Raw genomic sequence first — 24,978 nt, 5'->3', positions numbered from 1 at the left:
AGAAAGAGTTCATGTACTCTGCCTGGTCTAAACAGAGCTAATTTCTCACAAGGACTCTTTTAATTCCTAGTATTAAGCATCTGTCAGTGTGAAAGGGAATACTGTTGAAAAAAAAAAATAAATTTGTAACAGAGGGCCAGGCAGAAAATGGGAATGATGCACCTGCAAGAACCAAGCAACCAAAAGCTTACACTGACAAAATCTGCTCTGCAACAGAATCTCTATTCACCTGAACATCCCTGAAGCATATGACAAATTCCTTCAGATCGCAAGTCTGAAATCCCCTTATTTTCAGAAAAGTAAATTCAATCAAGACTGAAGCTGTCTTAGGGCTTGTGTTCATATAGAGTTAAATGCCCATTTGACAATCACTGTACTATTTGCAACATTAGAAAAAACTTGTGACAACTTCCTGCTTCCTTCCTTTCCTTCAATTAGGCTTTCCTCACACGTAACAAACTTTACCCTTTACACCAACTGATGGATTTATAGGAATGACTATTGGTATTGCTGCAAGGGTATGTGTGAGGATACAGCTGTATCCTGAGGCACAGCAGCGGCTGCCACACCACAGCCACTGAGCGAGCTGCCCTTCCCTCACCTCTGCAGAGCAGCTTGTAGAGTCCCAGTGCTCTCCTAGACACAGCTCTGGAAAGCCATTCTGAAGCTTTAAGCTCACAGGCAGAAAACATCAGCAGAAAAAAACAGATTACTGTACCAAAGGTCTTAATGAAGCTTTTGACGTTCTCCACCCCTTCAAGCACTGAAATTGCATCCTGGCAATTAATGAGCAGAATATTTGACTGTACTATGATCTCGGTCTACCACATTTTAAAAAAGCTAGCAGTAACATTTCTGGTAAAATTCTTTATTAAAGCAGTATATTTTTCTTGGTTCCAGAAAAACATTTTTACTGGCATCTTTTTAGGCAGGCATAGCAAATATGAAGAAAGCCTTTAAAAAGGATCAAATGTACAATAACCATGTCCTCACTCGCCATTGGATTGCAGAAAGCAATGTACTTGCAACCCAAAGACTGAAATTGTCACTGAACATTCAGCAATAATGCTGAGAGAATATGATGAAGTAATCCCTAAAGTCAGGGCACTCTGACTTGACACTAGACTGGAAAATTTATAGATCTAGTTTGACCTATCACAGCCCCTCAGCATGAGCACAGACAAAATATAAAAGTTCCAATATGCATCTCCAATATAGATAAGAAAACACAACATGCAATTGAGTAACAATATTTTAATAGTGAAAATATTTCTCGAGTTCATAATTAGTTATAAAAAATAATTTAGGAAAGTTTTTTTTAATTTTTGTATTTCGCCCTCATGACTAATTTTCTATTTCCTCTATTCCTTTAGATAGCCTATCTGTGGAATGATAAACACCATCCAAACAGCTGAGCCTTTACCACATGCACTCACAAAGCTCTGTTTTGTTATGCTAGCCAAGTTGTTTTCAGCAAAGATATATCAAGTTCTGAAATCCATTAGAAAACAAGAAAAACAAACAAACAAACAAACAAAATCCAGTTTTATATCTATCAAAACCATCAAGGCAGAATTATTCCAAAAAGACAAAATTTGATAAGCAGCCTGATTTAAGTGTTAAGTACCTTACAGAGAAGAAAAATTTTTATTGTTGTTATAGCTTGTTATTTTTTTCCCATGAATTCATATCCATAGGTAAGTTGATGATATACTTCAGAAATCAGATAATTCTCATGCAAGTCATTATGTTCAGAAATAAGCCTACTGAAAAAAGCCCTAAGACATCTGGTTCAAAAGGAGGTCTTTTGTACCTCAGATTTTGAAGTATGACACATCAGCTTAATTCTTTATACCCTAACTGTACCTGAGCATCTTGGAGTTTAGTGCTAATTCAGTCTGAAGTTTTACCTAGTCACAATTAGTCAAACACATTTCTTGAAAATATGCACTTGAATTCTGAAATGCAATTGTGCCTCATATATTGCCTAGAAAAAAAACAAAACAAAACAAAACAACCAGTACTTATTCCACAAAAAATGTTTGGAATGAAGTGCAAAACCATCCTAGTGTCAACTGATAAATATATCTTGGGCTGTCCCTGTAGTGACAGAGAGATAGAGCAGTTTAAATACCTTGCTCATTCCAGGCCAGACTGGAACACACGAGGTCTCATCTCAGGAGATACTGCTTCGCCAGCAGAGAACTACCTCTGTCAAATGGACTAAAGCATTTCACTGACTCCACATGGACCAAACTGCTGTGATTGAAAACCGTGTGTGAATACAACATGCAAACTCTGTACAGAAACTAATCACAGTGACTTTTATTGATGCCAGTGTGAAAGGCAATGACACTTTGCCAATAACAGCATAAACTGAAGTAGCTGAAGTGACTGAAAGCCTAAGGTTTGACATGTCACAGCTCATGTCAGTAGCACAGCTATATCTGAAGGGCCAAACCAACTACCATGGTCTTAACTCAGTGGTCTTATACTGAACTTTGAGGCTGTTTTCTTTATTTCATTTGCCCACAGCGGGACAGTGATTTGCATGGTTACATTACCAATCTTGGCATTGGAGTTTTAGCACAGATAGGTAGACAGTGCTTGTAGTGCTGAGTAGTCAAGTATTCTGCAAGTGCAGAGCTGTTTGTGACAGTTCAAGAGGCTCAGACACACACGCAAATCTTTTAAAGCCTTAAGAATATGAACAACCTTTGTCCAGGCCACTATGGTTTGTCAGATAATTGACAGATAAGTTAGTAAACTCAATGAAAAAAACATTTTGTAATAAGTAGTTCAACCAGCTGACTCAAAGGTCTTTCAAACTTGCTCTGTTGCGTTTGCTGGTCTGTAAAAGACTTCCTCAAAGAAGTCCAGATTTCAACTGGAAACAGCTCTCCAACTCTAAACAAATATTCTGGCCAAGAACTTATGTATTATTGCTAAGAGTCGAACAGACTGCAAATATTAGAGCACTATTGTTGCACTACTGCTTTTTCTTCCACCTGGCCCCAAAGAATACAAAGATCTGAAAATGTAACAAAAGCATGCTGCTTACCTATTTCACATAATGGTACTTTCAATCTGAAGTAAGATGAATGGTTTTGTTCAAACTCTGATTAGAAGTCAGCACTCTGTTGATTTCAGCTGTTCTACCCATTCCTTATTATTAATATATGTATTTTAATACCTACCCAGAAAAATGTAAATTTTCTTGATGAATAATTAGGTTTTACAACCAAACACTTGGCACATCTCACTACAGAAATCTAAGCACTCTAAGTCATTTGGATCAGACTTCCTAGATCCCAGGAAGACAGATCAACACCACGCTGACCTGCCGCCTGTCACTTAAGTGTTTTGCTAGAAAACCACCATGCAGTCATCTGCTACAAAGCAAGAAACCACACAATTATTTCCAAGTCAGTGGATTTATGCTTATTCTATTTACATAAAGGAGGGAAATTCAGATAGGGGTGGAGAGGTCAGTGTACAGCAACCTTTGTACCAGCATAGTACAAACTACACAGGATATAAAAGTAATTCAGGCAGCCCATTTGCAGTACATCTATATGCCTTTTAGGAATTCAGATGTTTGCCTACCTGTTTTTCAGCCTTTTAATTAATTTAAAGTTTTGGGGTTTTGTTGGGGTTTTGCTTCTTTGGTTGGTCTTGGTTTTGTTTTTAAAAAGAGTATTTGATAATAGTGCTTTTCAAAAATTTTGCCCTCAAGTCAAAATTGAATTCCAGTCCAAACAGTAGATTAAACTGTACATCTGCTCAATTTTAACAAAGAATCTTTTTTTAATGCAAAGTCATTACTGCAAAATGTTTTGTGTGAACATATTATTGAGGCACCACTAAGAAGTGGTGATACAGCTTTAAACATTCAGCTGTTGCATTAGAGGTAGGCTTTTAGGAACCAGTCTGCAAATAAAGTTGAGACACACATTAAGGCAGATTTTTCAAAAACTTTCAACACTAGTTAATTCTGCTTACAGAAGGCTAAGGTAATTTTTAAACAGTTTTTGCCACAGGAAAAAGCAGAATCTTTCAGTACATTAGAATGTCCCCAGACTTTAAGCCATAACATCTAGATTTCTTGTTTATTGCACATACATTTCATATCCTTGCTTTTAACCAAGTCTTACATGAGTTTTATTTTCACATTTAAACTATTACTTTGGGCCTGAGTGGTAACATTCCTAGAATCGGCCATCAACTTCCCTTTTCAGCACTGCAAAGCTCTGTGCAGGACCCAGAAGGGAAGTAGGAATCAAAAGGTGATTTTTCACATTTGGAGATCCCAACAGACCTCTAACAGCAAGTTCCAAGTGCATTTATTTGACTAACCATCACTGTGAAAAGATTAACAGCTAATTCTGTATATTGAAGGCTGTGAAAATTCTAGAAAAATTCCATCCATTGGTCAGAATTTGACTGTTCTGAAAGACTAAATCTTATCAAACAGAGGACTTGTTCTCCAAATCAACTGTCCCTTTACATGAGCAACATGGCTTGCCTTCCCAACTCTGCCTTCTTCCCTCCCAGGAATTAAATAAGACAACAGTACATTATTAGATATATAAACGGTTTATCTCTTTTTGTTCTTATTTCAACCTTTTTTTGACTTTGGAGAAGAAATCTACTGCTTTCCAGAAGTTCCAGAGGCCTCACAGAGATTCAGGGTCACACATACAGTTCCTCTGCATTCAGCTGCACCTCACATTTTAGCTCACTAGATCTATCAAGATAAACCACACAAGTAAGTGAATCCTATGCAGGTGCCTCAAGGAGCACTTGTAAAGTTGAGAGGCTACTTGCACACAGGAACTTGGTGCTTGGACTTTCAGCTTCAAAAGGCTGGAGCTGCTACTACATTTTTCACCTGCTGTTCTTGCACAGATTAGGGAAGATACATATGCTAAAAGTCTCCTTTGCACCAGGACAGCTCCTTTCTAAATGCATTTTTACTGAATGACTGTGACAGGGAACCTTTCTGGTTTTGTTCCCTTGCTCTTTCTGGGAAACAAGTCAAGCAGTTTCAAGTGTGGAAGAAGCCTAGGTGTCCAAGTTATGTCCAGCACTAAAGATGACACAGCATTAAACATTCTAATAGCATTAAACATTTAGGGATGTAAGTCACTAAGGAAACATACCAATTCTTAGGACATTAATATTATGGAAACGCATGCAGTCTTACAAGTATAAACAGATAATGCCTTATGTGAACCACCTTGAAAACAGATTAAAGCATACTTATTAGATTACTTAGGAAGAGAAAGTGCTTAAAAGCATGCTCTTCTCAATAAAGTACAAGCATACAAGTGGAGGACAATACAAGTTGGACCAGATGACCTCACTGTGCTTTTTTCCAATCTTACCCATTCTGTGGTTCTGTGGCAAAAAAGGTGAATTCTTATGCCATGTATCATGCAACTTTATTCCCAAATCAGTACTTTTCAAACTTATACACAAATTAGAAACAAATGAAACTCAAGGCTTGGGGCAGAAGTGAAAATTATTCATTATTTCGTATGCAAAAGTACCTGCTTTTGAATTGCAGCTATTACTTTTTTTTTTTTAAAGATGGAAAATGAATACTTTTGAACTTGCAGAACAAGAAAAATGTTTATCTAAAAGACAGTTTTTTTTTAAGAAAAAACAACAAAAAAACAAAACTTTTTTTAACGAAAAAGCAACCAAAAGCTTAGACATTACAGTTAAAATTATTAATTCTGACAAAAGATGCTGACTGCTGCACTTGAGTATTAATAAAGTGATTAATTTTACTCTCTTGCCCCAAACCACAGATTAATGATGATGAGCAGAGGCTACTGTGAGAAGCTGGGAATGCTGCCAGTTCCTGTTTCATTTGGATCAATCGAAAGGTTAAGCACAGCCTAAGCTCCAAAGCCAACAAAGAGGCATTGCAGTTTTGCACTGCTGCAGACACGAGATAACCAGTATGCCATAAAATTTGCAAACCACTAAGGCAGGTGGTTACATACAGAATCACAACACAAACTTCTTCCAGAGCTATGTACTGCCGTCTGAAAACACCACACAGACAGGCAGTCTAGTGCAGACACAACTCACAGGTCTCACATACGAATGTTCTCAGCACCTCCATTTGGTATAACCCCAGCCTGTGGTTAATGTGAGGAAGAGATGGCTGCATGATGGCCTTTTACTCAGATTAATTTTCTCTACCACCAGATCTTGATTTCAAGTTTTCAAAACACCTTTCCTTCTCCAGCACTATGGCATATTAAATCCATGCAGTTTCACCATATTACTAGGATCTGCTGATATGCTTAGATCATAGATGGGAACCCCATACAGAACAGTATAAAATAAAACTCCCCATAAAACTCCACTATCATCAGTAAATGAACAGAAGACCACACCATGGAAGTTACACCATGGCTAAACAGCATATTAAATTAAGGTCTTTCTCAGCACAAAGCTTTTAACAAGAAATCTAAGTTATCATGATCCTTTGTTTCTCAAGGTAGCAGCTCAGTAATATCATATTCTGTTTAGATAACACATTTGCAAAAAGAAAACATTTTCAGAGATGCTTTGATAAAATAATTCATAAAATGCTTATAGACACACCTGCCTCCTACCCTTCTATTTGAGTTCACAAAGACAGTAAGGAGGGAACACTGTTGTGTAACCAACTGTTCTAACAGCCTTTTTTCTACATGCACAAAGAGTTAAAACAATGGTGTTGGGCCATCCCATATTTAATGGGTTCTGTGGGACCATATAATTAAGTAAAATGAAAAATTCAAAAAAGAAAGTTGGGTTTTTTTCCCAATGTATTTGACACCCCTTTTGGGAAGTGAACAAAGACACAGTGTCAAAAGCAGAAACTTGCACAAAATGTTACCATTTGTTCCCCATGAATGTGAGGTATACTTATTCAATGAAAGGAATTCCACTGCTCTCCTGAGATTTCCTCTCTTAAGTTGAATTTTGTGCCAAGTTCACTCAGCTAAAGTTTGGGTTGTGTTAGCATGCCAGATACGAGTTCCTCTAAGTCAGCCCTGTTACTCACTCAAAAATTAAGTGTAAAATATATGGTAAATTCAAACTTACATGAATTTAAAAATGACCATTAATAGACCATCACTGGCCCTTACTTTGAACAGTTCAAGCACTGTTTTTAATTGAAAACAACTGGTACATGTTTTTGTCTATTTTACAGCCTATTTATGTGTCATTTCTCCTCCAGTTATGTTTTGGACATGTTAAGGGATCACATATTTCTAAATTGCTCAAAAAGTAATTGCAGCATCACATCTGAGGTGTCTTAAGTTCCTTCAGAACCTTTAGCTTTTTGAAAAGTAATTCCCAAATGACAAACTCTTTTTATATGAAAACCATCAATGTAAGAAAAGTAAGATTTTTTAAAGAAATCTAGACATCCATTTCAGTTTTTCTCTTTTTATCAAAAAATAAGATGGAAAGCTTTTTCCTAAAACTTAAATTAATTGGAAAGCCTCCAAACAGCTTTTATGTAAGAGTCTTGATCTGTTTTGTTTGAGTTTTTTTCTATGAAAAGATAAATATTGTTTACATTCAATATTACATTTATTTTAAATATGACATTGGGTTTTTGACATATTTTTTGAAATAAACTCATGTTAGGGCTACAGCAAAGCCTACAAAATGAACTGTGCAGAACTAGGGCATGCAGTATGTAAGTGCACAGTAACTGGTAAGCCAAAGCACTGCAGCACAAGTGATCAGATGGACTGGGTATATATAGGGTGCCATCTAATGCCAGACAACTGCTTAGAAAAACCTCAGCATAGAGCAAAAAATTTTCTGCTATTCCAAGACTTCATTTGATTGTAATAAAGAAAAAAAATAGAAGGTAGAGAACAAACTTGCTTTTGTTTGGGTCAAACTCAGTTCATACTCTATAATCAAAAGAAAAAAAAAAGTTTCAAGCTGTTCAATCAAAACTCAAAGAAAGTGTAAGACATAAATACCTTTAAGAGAACTGTTACAGAATTATATAATCAATTAAAGACTACTGACATGTATGCTTACTGTCCCATGTTATAGGCACATCACCAAGAAAAAGAAAGCATTTATTGACATCAACCTATTTTATCTACAAGAGGAAAAACCAAAAATCAATGAGACATGAATGAATGTTGGGAAAGTTTATTTTTAAACTCTTGACTTGACACAGAATATACTTTACCATACGCATTCTTAAGTTAATTTATTAAATACTGAACATTCAAACAGGTAAATCCAATCCAAAATCACCACTTTTGCTTTAAAACATTTAATGCCTTCATTACACTGAGCACAAAGTACTAGATAAATGATTAAACCCCATGTATACCAAAGCACCATACAGAATCACAGATACTCTTCTGAAGTTTGTAAAAGCACCACAGTAATGCCTTTGGAGATTAGTCTTCGTACTTCATATACAGAATGCACCAGAACTACCAGGAAGCCGAAGCTGGTTTTCTCTGAACACTAATTAGAAACTCAATGCAAATCATAAGGGCAGGAAGAAAGACAAATCCTTAAGAAAAGTATGACTTACCAGACAGATAAGTTCAGCTGTGTCTCAAATGCAGCAGAAGTAAGAAATTTTTGTATATGTAGACCTTGTTTATTTAGCCCTTTATGAAGGTTTCTCTCAATAAATTAATTTAAATCACATGCAAGAGTCTGAAAAAGAAAAAGAGAAAGAGTCCAAGCTGCTGAGTTTTTCTTTTCTAGGAACATTTGAGCTATTTTCAGCAGTAATGGGCTTGCCTACTATCAAAATGAAAATGTAATACAGAACAAGCTCCCAACCCAAACTAAAAAAAAATCAGGAAATCCATAGCAAAAAAACCTTTGTTCATTGTCCAATTTTTTATATAAAGAAACAAAAGGAGCAGGGAACAACCACTGTTGATGAAAAAAACCAAACCAAACTACTGTTAAAAGGAATTCAGGGACCTTTAAGATTATAACTTTTATCTCAGACAATCAACCACCACGGATATTTTTTAATGTGAAGAACACTTTTTGAGTTTGGTCATTTCTGAAGATGTTTTGCCTTCTCTACACAAGGTTTCATCTGAGATGGGAGTAATTCTATTTGTATAAAGTCCATCATATCTTACTGGTATACACATCCAAGGACAGGACAAATCAGTATACGAAGACTGAAGCTAGTAGTTTGTTTGTAGTTTGCATCTCAAGTTTTCAGTTTCAGCAACAGTACTATTTTGGAAGTCTAGTGACCTGAAGCTGCTGGCACTCCTTTTCTTTTTTTGACCAGGGCCATTCAGTGACATGACAAATATCTCCCTGTCCTCCTCTGTCACACTGCCAACCAACCAACTTACCCTCTCATAATGTAAAAATACTGGGAAACAGAAAGTATCAATACAAATTAATGACTCTAGGAAAAGATCCTGAACCTCTTGATGGGTAACATAAAAGCTAATTACTTTGAAGTTTAAGAAAACATAGATAAACTTAGTCTGTGAAAAATTATCACTGTTTAATTTTTTGCAGCTTCTTCTGGTAGAGGAGAAAGCTTCCAACATATCCCTCTCTATAACTTCTCTCTATATATGTCTCAGAAATTCTTGGTTTTGCTTCCTCAGAAAAACTTCTCAAACATCATCAATGAAAATTTTGTTACTTTTTTTCAAGGAAAAGTTATCAGACTTGAAGTTACTCTCACAGCTCAAAACCTACCTGGTGTGGTAAGATTGCAAAATGTTTCAGTATCTGCTAAATTTTCAGTCACGTCTACTTAAGTACATTCATTCGATAACATTTTAGAACACCATGGGACACCTTTCTGATTTATTCATGGACAGTAGCTGTTTGGAGGTTATATGGATACATGAAACAGTATGCCAGATACAAGCTATTTAGTAAAGCATATGTTAAAAGAGTAAAGCAATGCTCATTGTTATAAACAAACATGTCAAGCACATTTTCTCCTGAAGATTTGCATAAAAATCATTAGCTGTAAAACACTTCATAACAGAAAAGCTGCTAAATGTAAAAATATAGCACAAATTCATTCTGTGTTAGCTCAAAAGCATCCTTTCCATTTGATCTCAGCTATTTTTAGTGTTACAGCAGTTAAAAGAAGCTACAACAAAACCCACAAACTCTAAACACCAACCTGTTAAATTAATCATTATTGCTACTTCATTCCTCGTGTCTGGTTTAAGACCATCATTTTACCACAAAACTAGTTCAGGAAAGATAAAAAGCTCAGTTTATATTTGAGATTCAGGAACAAAGATATTCAAGGACTCCAATAGCTTAAATTTCAGATAATGTGTGAATTATAGCCAGCTGGAGAGCTGTAATGGTCAGGTGGAACATGCAGTATAGTTTGTAACTAAATACAAGACCTGTATCTACCAGACCACTAGTGTCAGATTCTACATGACCTTGCCATCCATAATGCTTTTATCTGGTGGTTACAAGTTAAATCAATAAATATCTGAAACATGCTAAATATTAATGGTACACAAACACAAAACTAGAAGTGTGTGTTAAAGTCATTATTAGCAGTATCAATTTACCACTGACATAATTTAATATGCAACACTTTACAGCTCAGTATTTCTTTTCAGAGGCATTTTCTCAGAAGACAGATTTACCATTAGCTGAGTCACCATCAGCACTTAACCCATATTGGTACCTTGTTTCTTCACACGCTCTCTGCAACTGTATTTGTGTAAATAGATGACACTTCACCTATTAGTATTTACAGCATTTACTAAACATGACATAAGAACTGTTTTGATATATACTAAGGTGCTTTAACTACTGCATACAGATCAGATCATCTTTATCCACAGGAAACATGAGATGTCAGAAATATCACATGTATCATCTAGGTCTCAAAGATAAATGTATATGTATGTTTATTAGTAAAACAGACAAATATGTCAGTACTACCGAGACTGTCACCTTATGCTTTTCAGAGACTGACAATCATCTCTTTCATTTTATGGCTATCAGCAATAGTAAAATTATGAATATAATTTCTTTAGTGACCCACTAAAGTGTGACTTAAAAGACTTAGAAGTGTGACTAAAGTGACCCACAGTGTGATTTAATCCATTTTTAATATTAAAGAATTCAAATATGATCAAGAAGTGTACAGTTCACACTGCTGATGTAGGTACTTGGTGCAAGTCTCCAGGTGCTCTGTGGCCAGACACTACAGGATAGATACTACCAAGACAGATACGACCAAGATTTCCATAAACCAGAGGAAAGAATCGTGATAGGGGAGAGATATAGAAGGTTGTTCAAAATACTGAGAGACAAAATTGGCATACCTGCTTCACTGCACAGATTCATATAAAGGAAATCTTGATTTTTCTAAGCCTAGCATTTCAAAGACATTTGAGTCACTGAACCTTCATATGGAAATGCTGCAGGAGAATACTCCTTTTGAGAAGTGTCCCTGTACATTTCAGGATATGCAGGTGAACACAGCACAGCCAGGTGTAATGACTCCTTTTTTTTTCCTATTCTATACATGATTCTAATAATATACTTTAATATTAGTGCAATACCTTCGAGTAGTATGATAGCATGTCTAAATGAATTGCATGTTACCTGCCTCAGGAAGAAATGAGGAGTGTGGATATGATTTCTTTCATTTTTTCTTTCTTTTTTTTTTTTTAAGTAACAGTATTTCTTGAATTTCATCTGAACTATAAAATTTCATAGTAACAGTAAATGAATTTAATGTTAGAGAATAGAAGCAAAATGGACATGCTCTGTTTTCAGAAGTCTCCCTTGGGAGCGTTCATTCACAGAACTGATCATCTCAGTCTCCAAAATGAATATTTTTTAGAGTGCAGGAAAAAAGAAATCTACAGAAGGAAAGCTATGGATCACATGCTTTGTCCTGGACTTCCCCTAGTCTCAAAAGTGTTTTAGACATATATGAACTTGGAGGATCTTATAAGACTTTTTTTTTTTTCAATGTCAGTGTGCTTTTGGTAGCCTCCACTGCTGAAAAGCAATGAGCTATGAAGAAGGATGGCCATGCTCCTGGACAGGATGGAACCTTGCTACACATAGGTCATATACACCATTATTTGTTAGTAATCGTATATAATGTAACATAACTAAAACTGCATGAGCATGGTACTGAACTTAGTGCCACGAATGCCTATACTCAAACAAAACATCAAAGCAGCCTTTTGAATTTGTCACAGAAGTGTTACACAGATAACTCATGCATTTGAAAGACATGGATCAAGACAGCAAGTACAGAGAATCGCACTCTCATGTTATTAACATGAACTGGTCTGCAAAATGGTGTATGGTTGATGAAGAGTTGACTCTGCTGTTCTTCTGCAGAACAGCAGACTTGCATTCTCTTTAAAAGACACCAAATGCCTTTAGCTATACTGAGTTCTCATTTTTGACTTTAGATTTATGTTAGTCTGAAACCCCTAGCCATTTTTTGGTAAGACATTTTACAGTTATAATAAGCAGCTAGTTTATGATTTTTAGTATGCTTAATAACACCATTATATCATATAGAATCCATTAAAAAATACTGTACCTTTAAATCAGCACCAAATAACTACATTAAAATGTAAAGATACTTTCGACTTTGAAGTGAAATCACAGGTATTTAAACCCCTCCAACTACTGAAAGCATATTATCTAAATATTTAAAGCCTCTTAGTCATCTGTTAGAACCAATTCCAATACTTTAGGCAATTCCATATAACTGAGTGCAAACCATGTAACTGCTCTCATAATGATGTGAAAAATGACTACAGCCACTGCACCTATCATTCTGAAACTGAACCAACAGGACAATATGCCTGCCTATTTTGCTAGTAAAACTAACTTCCTCTGTTCCAAGAGTAAACAGTTAAAAATTAGCAGGAAAATAAATATGAAAAGGCCTTTTCAGGAAACGGGGAACAGAAGCTTATTGTTAATCTCATTCTTAATATACATTGCTAACCCATTGTTTCAAGAACTTTGTACCAAGTTATTTGTCCTTCAGGCCTGTTTTCTGCTAGAATGTGCTTAACTCCTGTGTGAGACTGCAGCTGTTTTTTGAGAGGGTGCTGAGGGCATTAAGGAGCGTGGTTTTCCTAAAGGCCCAAACTTCAGAAATGTAAACAAGCTAGGACTCTCAACCTGTGACTTACCAGTGCAAGTAAAAAGGTCTTTTGAGCACAAATGGCAAATGGCAATTTAAAAAATAATTTTACACACACACACACCTGTTGGAGTCAGAGGCACAGAGAGTGTGCCCTTAACTCTGATACCTGGCTCTGACATCCAAGAAAGCACTGAGTTTCATATGACATCCTGAAGACAGCTGTTAAAGTTAAATAGAAAACTTAGGAATGTAAATGTGTAAAGTAGAAAGTTTCTTATGTCACTGGGTGAAAAAGTTAAAGTTTGGAGTTTAAGTTAGTTTAGAGAACAGAAGACAAGATGGAGGATTTAGGGTGTTGTCTCTTGTCCTTCTTTCTTCTTCATCTTCTTCTTCTAGAGGTTTTTAGGTAGTAGTAGGTGATTGGATAGAAGATGCCACAGTGCAGCACAGAGGTGTTGGGTCATTGGGTCATTAAGAAAAATAATTTACTTGGCATCTGTTAATTGGGTAAACAGACATATAAAAGACCTTGAAGAAGAACTTTGTTAGCCATTTTGCGCCTATCTTACTGCACATAGCTCCTTGTACCTTGTATACATGTAATGCTGATAAGAGAAGAATAAACAACCAAGTCCGAACTAGAGAGAAAAACTGCCTCCCTCACATCTACTTCAGTTCAAGGGGAAAAAGAACCTAATCATGAGTAGCCTATAGAGACATATACTCAAATTTCTAAGCATCTGTATGTCTTTTAACAGTTAGCTAAAATTCTCCTCCTGAACCAATCAAGCAATGCCTTGCCTTAATTAAATGACTTTGGTGACAGCTGTCCTGTACAGCCTTATCAATCCTAAACCTGAGGCACAAATATCCAAAAGATGTTCTCAGGTTTTTCCCACTCTTTATCAAAACCATGGAAGATGATGTTATGCTACCACATTATTTTTAAAAACACTGTACTGATGGACATTAAAACATCTGCCAGGGATGTGGAAAACCTGGATTAAACTTTCAGAAGGATTTACAGTCACATCTCCCACTTCCGTGGCACAATACCAAGCGTCATGCTACTGTCTGGTCTTCTGAGGACACTGGCCCTCTTTCATAGAGTAATCACATACTTCATGTGGCTCACAGAGCAAGAACTGGACTCTGTTTCATGAGCTTAAGAAAGAAAAAACTTACCTAGGAGAAAGGAAAGTTTGAGCAAGTACCTTCAGTTACTCTGAAATATTTACACCCGAATAATATCCTCTGAAATATTAACAGCTCCCCAGAGTTATCTATGGATAAAATTGTGCTCACTTCTCAAGGGAGAACTGCCATCACCAGGCTCTGGGGCCATGATCCTGTGTGCAGCTGTCACTCTCAAGCTGCTGGTCCATGTAAGGACAAGGAAATCCACAGAAGTTAACACAAGTCCCAAATCCTTCCTTCCGCTTCACAAAGACTTATGTTACAGAGCACACAAGGCCTAACACCATTCTGCTTTTTCTTAAACCACTAGATTATGGCTAGGCCAGCTTTACACCTCCGCACTCTCCATTGAGCTTCTATTCCAATTACCATGACTAAATCCACAAAGGAATTTAGGCTTCTCAATAATTAACACAATGGTTTTCTGCCAATTTGCTAAGCTGCCAGGCTAGTAATGGAAAAATAAGGGAACTATATGAAAAACAGTCCTTAGCTTTACCAATCAAGTAATTTTAATGTTTTCTGCTACTCATAGCGTAGAAGGGAGGAAACAGCTGAGGTACTGCAATGGAAGCTTTCAGGCACTGAACCCTAGGGTGAACACTTGTCACCTCAAATGAGTACAAAGCCTCTCACTACAAGTCAAACAGTGTAGAGAACGATCTTTCCACCAGTGTTCCTTCAGTCAGTTTATTCATTTTACTATGATATACCAACTGAAAACACAAACTAAAGAGATAACTCCTCAGCATTTTAGAATACAAAGTAATACTACCAGAGCCTAGTATTTTTCCGGTATCTTTCTTTTTTTCCCTATTAGTCTGATTTCAAAGGCAATATCTGGTTTTCAGCAACCCACATCTGTATTTATGCTTCCTACCCCTAATGGCAACGCATGATATTGACATAATATAAACAACTGAACTCAGACAAAGCACACCGAGACACAATTGCTTTGGCAAACTCTTTCTTTGCTGCTCACAGTTTCACAAAATTGACAATTATCAGTCCTGCAGGCTGCAAAGGTAATATTAAATAATAATAATAATAATAATAACAACAACAACAACTACTATTTCAAGAGCTCAGGTATATGACACCAGCAGACTGAACCTACTTGTAGCTACACTGTCTCCACCTTTGTCCACCTTCATGTTGTTTATCAGCAAGAAAAGGTTCTGCCAAAATGCCTGAGCCTACCAAGCCTGCTGCAGCTCCCTACCTAAGAACTCCTTTCTGCAGTATGATGTAGCACACTCAACAGGAAGCTCCTAAAACAGAAAACTGATCCCTCCTTGTTCAAATCTCTGTGTTCCTGAAGATCATTATTTCCCCAAAGATTTGACAAGTCCTCATACTAGTAGCTTGGAGGGAAAGGAACCCCAGGAAAGGTTTCCAGAAGTTTTACAGCTCCCAAAGGCTAAGTTAATGCACGATATGAACACCCCCCAGTGGATACTCTATACCCCACTTAGTCCTGGCCCACTAGGAGAATGGCTCAGGAAATCAGTGCTGAGCTTGTGTTTGTTTTGTCTTCTTGCTAACAGAGGCACATTATAATGTAGTCATCTATCATGTATTGCTTCAGCTAAGTGAAAATGAGAGCTCTTTCACAGTTTTTGTTTGCTGTTTGTGTTCCTTACAGGATTGTTAATTGCAGAACAGGCGATTAGTTTGAAACATTTGTTTGAGCTATATTCATGCTTTTCCTAGCTGAAGAAAAACAATTTGATGTTTGCTGCACTCAAGGAAAGGCAGGACATTACAGTTGTGCTGCCAGTTAATTGCTCTGTGTTGAATTATCTGTAGGTCAGAACAAATTTTTCAACTAATAGAATTTGACCCTTGTTTAAGTGGCAAATAACAGAGATGAGAAGAGCATAGTCGCCATGGGTGACAATACTTCAAGGATTTTTAGAAATTTCCTAATTCTTTTCCATCAGTATGCTTCCAGTGCTGATAAGTGAACATCAGTAATAAAGAATTCAAAACTGGAGCCATATTATTTTCCACTGCAAACTTTCTCCCTGAATGGAAAAATTCTTCCACAAGGAAAACAGTCCACAGACACAATTCTAAAACAACACTTCTCTACTGTTTTCAGTAGCCAGTATGACTACACATTTTATGTAGAGATGTAGTGTATACTCCTTAAGAAAATTAAGCCATTAAGGAGACCCCAATTCATATGACAAATGCCATTGCTACCCAGAAAGATAGAGAGAAAAGATCCTTAAAAATATTCTTAAACAGCAACAAACTGAAAGCTGGAACAATATGACTATACATATTTTGCACACTTGGGTAGAGAAGGGAGCACTGTGTCACATCCATAAATCTGAGGTGGTTGAAGTTGCACAAAAGAAGGCTGTAATAGGGGTTCTTAAGATAATGTGAGAACTGGAAATCAAAGGGAACATAATCTGAAGTAGATATCCTATTTTGTAACCATGAAGTTTTATGCCTATTAGGTAGTTTCCTCTCTTTGAAAAATAAACACATGGAAAGGTGGATTTCCCTTCCTAGAAATTGTTTACTTCCTCAGAACTTTAACATCCTCTGCTTTTCAAATTCATCCGCCTATTAGTAACAACAGCTCAAAAGACACTTCTTTCCCCTCAAGGCTGTTTACTGTTCATCAGCTTGATGAAATGACTGTTCAAAACAGAAAGTTTCAATTTTAACCCTAAGACAATGATCGCTATGAGCAGCAGCAGAGTAATAACATTTGCACTTGAAAAACCTGAAGGATGAAGTCCGTGACTTGTGGTATCCTCTGCTTCTACAGCAGCTTGAAAGCTTTAAGTTGGAAGGTAAATTTTCTCTACAAAATTTATACAGAACAGCTAATCACACCGTTTTCTATCTTACTTCCCAAAAGAGTTTAGAGATAAAAAAGTTGTCAAATTACAGCCTTGTATGTAAAGTATTCAAAAATAGACAGCAGACATATCTTAGCAGAAGTTTAATTATTACAAATTTAATGTCCAAAAACACATTAAACAGCTTGTGTTCTGTTTGCCCTACCTTCTGCTTTGAACCCATTGACTTAAAATTTAAGTTCAGGCACATTTGATTCCTACAGCAATTAAACAAATTGCTGATAAGGAGAACATTAGAAAAACATTTGATGTTATTTTTTTCAGCCTTTACATTCTGATCAACAGGGTGAAAAAAAATTACAAATGATTGGCATTTATCTGAACACCAGAGTTTGAAACCAACAAGGCCAACAAGGGAGAGGGGAATTCACTAATAGTTTTACATAGTGTCTGTACAGCTTTTGGTTATTTATAACAAAATCAGCTTATGATAGATGGGCAGCATGAACTAGAAACACGTGAGTTAAGATCAAAGTCTAAACTTTCCGTAAGTTGAGTAGTTCAAATCACTTTAATAGTATACTTTTAAAAAAAACAAATAGCATTGAAATATATATATAAAAAAAATCAAACCTCTGTGGTAACTTTCATGTCACCCACACCTAAAGAAGTCAACACACAAAATCTTTTTTATGATGCAGTACTGAAACATTGATGCCTTTGAAATGACAACACAGGCATCTCTATTTCCTGATTCCTTCTCCTCCTGAAGCTAGTGACCACTTACCCTGACTTTGATGGTGACATTTCAAACTGATAGGTGTGTCTGATACAGACTGCACAGAAAGTTTAAGATGCAAAAACATCACAATTGCACTGACCTTAGTTTGCAAATCTGGTTACCATTTGTAGGATTCCTAGTTTAAATGCACAGCATAATTTGAACATCACTTCTGATGTTCATCAAGTTTTAAGAGGCAGGACTATTTATCTAACAGAACATCCCCAAAATATGGTAAAATTCGTGTATATAAACATGTGAAGCTATTTCCAGTAATAAATAAACTGTAAATAAGGTTAGCAGATTCATTCAAGGCGATGCCAACCTTTTCAGCCCAGATCTTACTAATGATAGTAAGACTTAAATGCCTATGTAAGTAATGACAATCAGACAATCATTATATCAAGGGACACAAACACAAGTGCAACACTTTTTTTTCAACTTTAGCTAAATCTTTCCAATATTCTTCAAAAGAAATTTACAGCCACTTTGAGCTGAACCTAAAGCTAGAATAGCAAAAAAGCTGGACTCTAAGGCCTTTTCAATGATATTTTAAAAGCACACAGATTTACTGTAACTACTTTTAATTAATTCAGGGAGGATTCCTATCATTGCATTTGAAGAGAAAAAACATCAATAAGAGCTTTCAAAAACACCAATGTCTATAATAATTTCATTTGTAAGTGTCATTTTGCTAAACTCCTCTCTGCCCTCTTCCAATAAACCTTTAAATAAATTCTAAGTTCCTTGTTTAGAATGTGTCTTGGTAAAGAAAACACTCAGGTTTGAGGTGTGTCAAAGACAGAACAACTGCCTTGAAGTCATGCCCTTGCTTTTAAAAATATTATTCAGACTGGATTCTTACAAGGCCAAACTTGAATCATCATTTCAGCACTTAACAGCTTAAGATACTAATTTAGGATTATGAGAAACAAGAAGTTAGGTTTCACAGTTTTGCAAATGTAAGGGTAAAAATTCCACTATTATTTCTTGTTCCCACCAAAAAGGGTATAGGCCTCAGAGTATAGTTCCAAACCTATCCCTAAAAAAGTTAATTAAAAAAATTAACTGATTCTGGGCAAAGCTAAAAATCCTTTTAGCTCTTTAAGGAAGTGCTTAGTAAAACCTATACACATGTCATCACTAGAGAAAATAAGTCCAGAATTCAAAAGAAGTGTTTTTTGGGGTTTTTTTTAATGAAGATTTAAATTACATATATTGTTAGTTTGTTTTGACAATTTTAGGTATTGAATGTGAAATTTTCACAGCATTATCTGCAATTAGTTCAGAAAAAAATCCACACTTTTAATGAATATAAAGAGAAGCTGTTCCTAAACATACTGGAAGATAAAGTCTATAGAAGTCGAACTACAATATATACAATACTGAATATGACAGTAGAATTACGTAGATTTGACAGGACTACACACAAGAAATCTTGCAGTATAATTATTCTTTCAAGCCATGTTTGAACTCAAGCCACCTCAAAGCTCCAGCTCACAATTTTAAAACCAAGTAATACACTGAGAAATGGACATTTTCCATAAAAAAATTTGCAGCCCTAATACACTTGTGTATAAAGCAAAATACATGAAATATCCCATCAACATTCTAACAGAATTTGTCCCAATTAAAACAATTTGGTGCAAAACCAAGGGAGGGAAATTAGAGCTCCTTACCACCTGATCTCACTCCCAGAACTGCATTATTTCATTGCTGGGTGCAGGACAGCTAGAGAGAATCCCCTCTTCATAATGGGTAATCACATTGAAAATGTAGACTTCTAATGCTTCATCTAAAGTGCTTGTGAAGAGACAGGACTTGATCATTTAGGTCTCCCATGAACAAAATACAACATAAGGAATAAAACCACAGAAGGACATTAATTTGTTTTCAAATCTGAAAATTTCAATTGGAATTACTATGTGTGCATATGAAGACTAAAAACAATTTAAAAAGTTAAATCTATAACTTTTCCTGGCACACTGTGTATAGGTTGGAAATTTGAACAGAATGCAAACATGACTTTTTGGGTTTCTTTTAAAAATAAAAGCCCCCAAAAAACCCTTGAATGCTCAAGTATGTGAACTCTTTACTGGCTCATGTTTCTTCACACCAGTTTCCCCTTCACTCTAAGCATGTTTTGTAGCTTTTCCTGAGAGGACTGATTTCTCCACAGCACTTTTAAAATCTGATTTCTAATTTTTTTTTGGTCCCCCATGAGGAATGCTATTGTTTAGGCCTCTTGTCAACACACAATTTAACTACAGCATCTGAACCCATGGTTTTAAGTAACGCATTCTGCTGTATGCAAAATACACCCCATGAGACCAGTGTAATTTTTTTATCTTTGAAGCCACTGTAGTTGTCCTTGCCCCAGAATAGAGGGCACATATAGATGGCTCCTTGTCTTGTCACTGCAGCAATTAGATCTATCTTTCTCCTCTTCCCTTTCAAGTACTTTTGTAATTCTCTTCCCGTCTCCTCTTGCAACGCCCAAAAGTCTCTTCACACTATCTGCTCAAATTTTCCCACATACATTTCATCCATTCATAAGAAGCAGTAATCTTTTATCATAAGAACATTTCCCAAGTTCATCTACAAAGCTACTATTTTCTTCTTCCTCAGACACCTTTTATATTTTCATTTCTGCATTTTCATCTCAGGAAATCTAGAAACCATTTGTATTGTAGTCAAGCAGTGGTCAAAGCCATCTGTTAATAAACCTGCTTTTCAGTTTACCTTTGCATCAAGCCTGTTCTATACTTTATGTTCAGCACCTATTGCAAAGAGAAAGTGACCCTGCTGTACTTTCTGTAGCTCTTACTGGCATGTTTATTTTTATTTCTGTTTTTTTATTTAAACAATGACTGATTTTAGAGAATTATGTTTAAGAACTTATGCTTAAGAACCACTAAATAAAACAAAAACCAAATTCATACCTGAATTAATTTAGCATACCATCACTGCAATTATCATTGCCTTGCTCATAAAAGAAGTATTTCCTCAAGCTGGAAGGCATCCTCCTACTGCTTTGTATGTATTAATTACAACAGGTGCTGGCTTTCAAACAATTTTTGTAGAGTTTGCAGTCCTGGCAGTTAAAAGTGTGTCCTGAATTTGGCCTTTGCTCAAGACCATAAATCAGTCATTTGTGAATCAAATGCCAGTGGCAAAACCATGTGAATGTGTAAATCTACAGCTATGCAAATAAGGAATTAAAAACCTCTCTCTTGTACTTGTTTAAAAGTAGAATGATAATCTGCAAGGCTCAGATTACATGATCTGTATCTGTAAAGTGACCCTTATAGAAGAGGTCTCCTAAAAGACTTGAATTTGCCTGATTATCTGCATGTATGTCAAAACAAAGCCTTTGATTTGGTCTTTATTCTACTGTCAAACCTGTCAGCCTTTCGTTTTGCTCTCATACAGTAGCACTTCATTTGATTAGCCTCTTTTATATTTTACTTATTCAAAGTAAACCATTTGATTGCATCAGTCACACTGAAATAATTATTTCCTTCAGATTTCTAACAAATACAGATTTCTCGAAAAGAAAAACTACAATTACCATGAATTTGATTATCTGGAGAATGTCACTGCTTAGAGTTCCCTGTTCATTAGAAATTCACTAGAAACTAAATTAAATTAAATTTGTGCTGGCAGCTGCTGTCTTCTGTCATAATTTGCTTATTAAAATACGTAACTGGCCAGAAGGAGCAGTGTGACGTACCTGATCAATATATGAATTAAATGAAACATAACCAGTGTTTTGCACTGGCACACCTTTGGGTTTCTACCGCTTGCTTTTCTTTAAAATCTTTACTATTAGTGGGAAGAAAGAAAATACAAGGTTGATGCCTTAATCAGACAATAACTGTGTAAGATTTTAACAAGTGCAAAGCACAAAATACAGAAGTCAGTAGTGTGACCTGAATGTTCAAAAGGGAATTATTTCTTGTATACATCACATAGGCCAATCCCTAACATTTAGGACTGTCTCACAAGCTGAAACAGTCTGAAATTCAAAAATCACATGATGTTTACAAACAGCAGTTGAAATACCAAGACAAACTTGGGCCATCTGACCATTAACCCACGCCTTATGAAGGTCCATGATGGCTGTTTTATTGGAGAGAGAAAAACATCCTGTGCCAGAGATTTACTAAATAACCTTCCTGAAATACAATTTTTGTATTCTCACCAATCAATAATTGCTTCATACCAGTTATTTACTCTTCCTTATTTATCATACCCCAATGTACTAGAAAAGCTCTCGTATCAACAAATAAGAGAATTTGAAGTTCTCAAATGAACACAAAATTCAGTGAGAAACAGGCATTTAGTACCTTACAAATGTCATTTTTCTTGATGCCTACATGTTAGATTATATTTATGTTTACATAAATGTTTATACATATACATTTATGTTTAAAAAAGGAAGATTTTTTATATTTTATAATCTTGTCTAATGTTTTATTATTAAGAAAAAGGAACATTAAAAAAAAAAAAACAACAGTCAAAGCACTCAATTTATCTAACCCATGCTTTGTTCTATTGCCTGAATCACTACTTTTCCTCCCTCTGTAATAACATGTAATTTCTAGTTCATGCATTTTTCAGACATCAGCATTGATCCAGAGAGCTGAACATTGGGCTCCTCCACCCCACCATTTGCTAAACCTAAACTTTGAGAAAGAATTAGTTTTCAGCAAGCGAATCCCACTGAGTGATGTGGATTTATTAACCATGATACAGGGTACACTATGGTGATGAAGCTGTGCATTCAGGCACATGGCATCATGCTGACAAGAACACTCTGTGGCTGTCCTGCTCTTAACACGGTCCCTACCCCTTCTAATCACAGGCTACACCATCCAACCCTAAGCCTCTTAGGAAGGGCTACAGTCACCTTTCAGCCTTGCTGCAGCTGAACTGGGATTTCGCCTATTGGTGCTGCTCAGGAAAAAAAAAAAAAAACACTTAAAAAACAACAAAAACCCAAACTGAAAAAAAACCCCACATAAAAACAAGAATACATTAAGGAACCGGACATGTTGCTTTTAAACTGTTTGAAAAAACACAAAGATCCTTCCACTTCTTTTGACCTTCATTCACAACTACTGATTTCTGATTAGCATAACTCATGATCCTACAACCAAATGCAACCCTTAGAAATCAATGCATTTTACTGTTTTTATAAACTTCAATTAATCCGATTTTCAGCTGTGAGAACTGCAGTTACTGATTCCATTTCCATGTGGTTCCATGATGCATTCCTGCATACTCTTTTGGGTCTTGAAGAAGCAAGCAAAAATATAAAGCTGCTATGCTTATGGACAAATTTAGTTGATAAACCACTGCTGCTAAACTAAGGATAGCTTTAGGTAGCCATCAAACAGCACAGTTGTACACTGCTTTAATATTTGTACATAAAATGCAAGAAAAGTACCCTTAAAAGAAGTAGAACTTATCTCTCAGAATTATTTAGCAGCTGTTTTATGAAAAGGCTAATGAAAAAGTTTGGTGTCTAGTTTGATCATAGTAATGATTGAGAGGTAGAATATTTGCTTATCCTTTTAGTGTATTTTTCCCACTATTCTTTGAGACCCAGGACCTTCAGCATCACCTCTTCAAAAGTGAACTATGTTACTCAGGTTACTTAAGAACACAGAACCACATCTGTGCTATTCAACCCCCTGATGGTGGTTGGTAAGGTTTTTAAGGGTGGATGAGTCAGAACACTATCTGTATTCAGTACAGAAAGACCAAAAAAATCAATCTATTTAGGGAAAGAAGTTAGAAATAACAGAAGAAACGGGTCCGCCTTTGGAATTTCCTACTTTACAGCAGCATTAGCTATGATGTATCACTGTTATGGAACAAAACATCTGAACAGAAAAATACATTACATGCTTCAAAAACACTGAAAGCAGGAGTAGACTTAAAATGTCGTCATCTAGCATGCCTTTACTCAAATTTACATGCTGCCCTTTTAAGTACTTCTTTCCCTTTTCCCTCCCATACATGAACTTTTCCATTACATCAGTGCCTTTGAAAGTCTTTTTAGCTTTTGTTTTAGCTTTTAAATGTTAAGAAGCTTCATAATTTCCAAAAGGTCAGTTTATGTCAAAACACTTTCATGAAAAGACACCAGATTATTTGAATAAAAAATGAACACAGAGCATCTATGTCACAGTCTTCTTTCAAATAGGAAGCTACATACTACATACAACAGGAAATTCAGACTGGCAACAGTAACATGCTAATCAAATAGGAAATAATGACATGAGAAAGGACTGGTATCAGAGCAGTAGGACACAAAGTATACATTTCTACAATTCTAGTTTACAAATAAGTAGAAACTGACAATTTCTATTTTTCTAATTTTGTGGAGATAGCCTCACTGGAGCAGAAATACTATTCCAAGGTCACATCTGATGGAGGTTGTGCACTCCAGACACAACCCCATAATTGATGTATTACGTTCACTACCTGATCCTTCCGGTGCAGAAGTGACATCCAGCCATTCCACAGTGTAACATCACACAAGGTACCCTAACTCGATACCCGAATGTCTTCCCCAGGCACATCCCATCTGTATTGCTGCTCACAGGTTGGCCATGTATGTAAGTACACTGAGAAGAGTCCACAGGCTCAGGGTAGACAGCACATTTCCACACCAGCTCTTTTAAGGTTACTGTGCTCCACACACCCCATGATTGGTTGATACTTATCACTGTTTGCTCAAACCTGATTATTTTAAACAAACAGCAAACCAAATAAGCTGATACACCACTTCATTTTACCTCCTTTGGTCATCCTGGTCTCTTATTTATATTATTATTTGCACCTGCTATTATGACACTGCATTTTAGGATTAATGCGCTTGCTTTTGCTTTGTTGGTACTCTAAGAGCTACACATAGACTCAGGGTCACCTTCTAAGGTCATCTGTCTAAAAAATGCTTGAAGTGACTGTAATGTTAAAGCATGACACCTGATGTTACTTACATCTCTGCTGAC

The 24,978-nt window shown here is 36.1% G+C and overlaps 1 protein-coding gene across 37 annotated transcripts in view; it reads right to left on the bottom strand.

Annotated features, from left to right (window-relative positions):
- The window catches only part of SORBS2 (sorbin and SH3 domain containing 2), a 192,868-nt gene that overhangs the window by 115,707 nt on the left and 52,183 nt on the right, over positions 1-24,978 (bottom strand). For 32 of the 37 annotated variants that reach the window (XM_088057052.1, XM_088057051.1, XM_088057049.1 and 29 more), the window contains exon 2: positions 8,585-8,712. The exons of the other annotated variants lie outside the window; for them this stretch is intronic. The gene's annotated coding sequence lies outside the window, so the exon portion shown is untranslated. The remainder of the gene's footprint in view (positions 1-8,584; positions 8,713-24,978) is intronic. 37 annotated transcript variants of the gene reach the window in all.

Source organism: Pseudopodoces humilis, chromosome 6, assembly GCF_049639895.1.
Source record: "Pseudopodoces humilis isolate 2021_Gansu_Grassland_sample_001 chromosome 6, ASM4963989v1, whole genome shotgun sequence".
Lineage (NCBI taxonomy): Eukaryota > Metazoa > Chordata > Aves > Passeriformes > Paridae > Pseudopodoces > Pseudopodoces humilis.
Note: the sequence above shows the minus strand (reverse complement) of the source record. Positions and strands in the feature narration are given on the sequence as shown.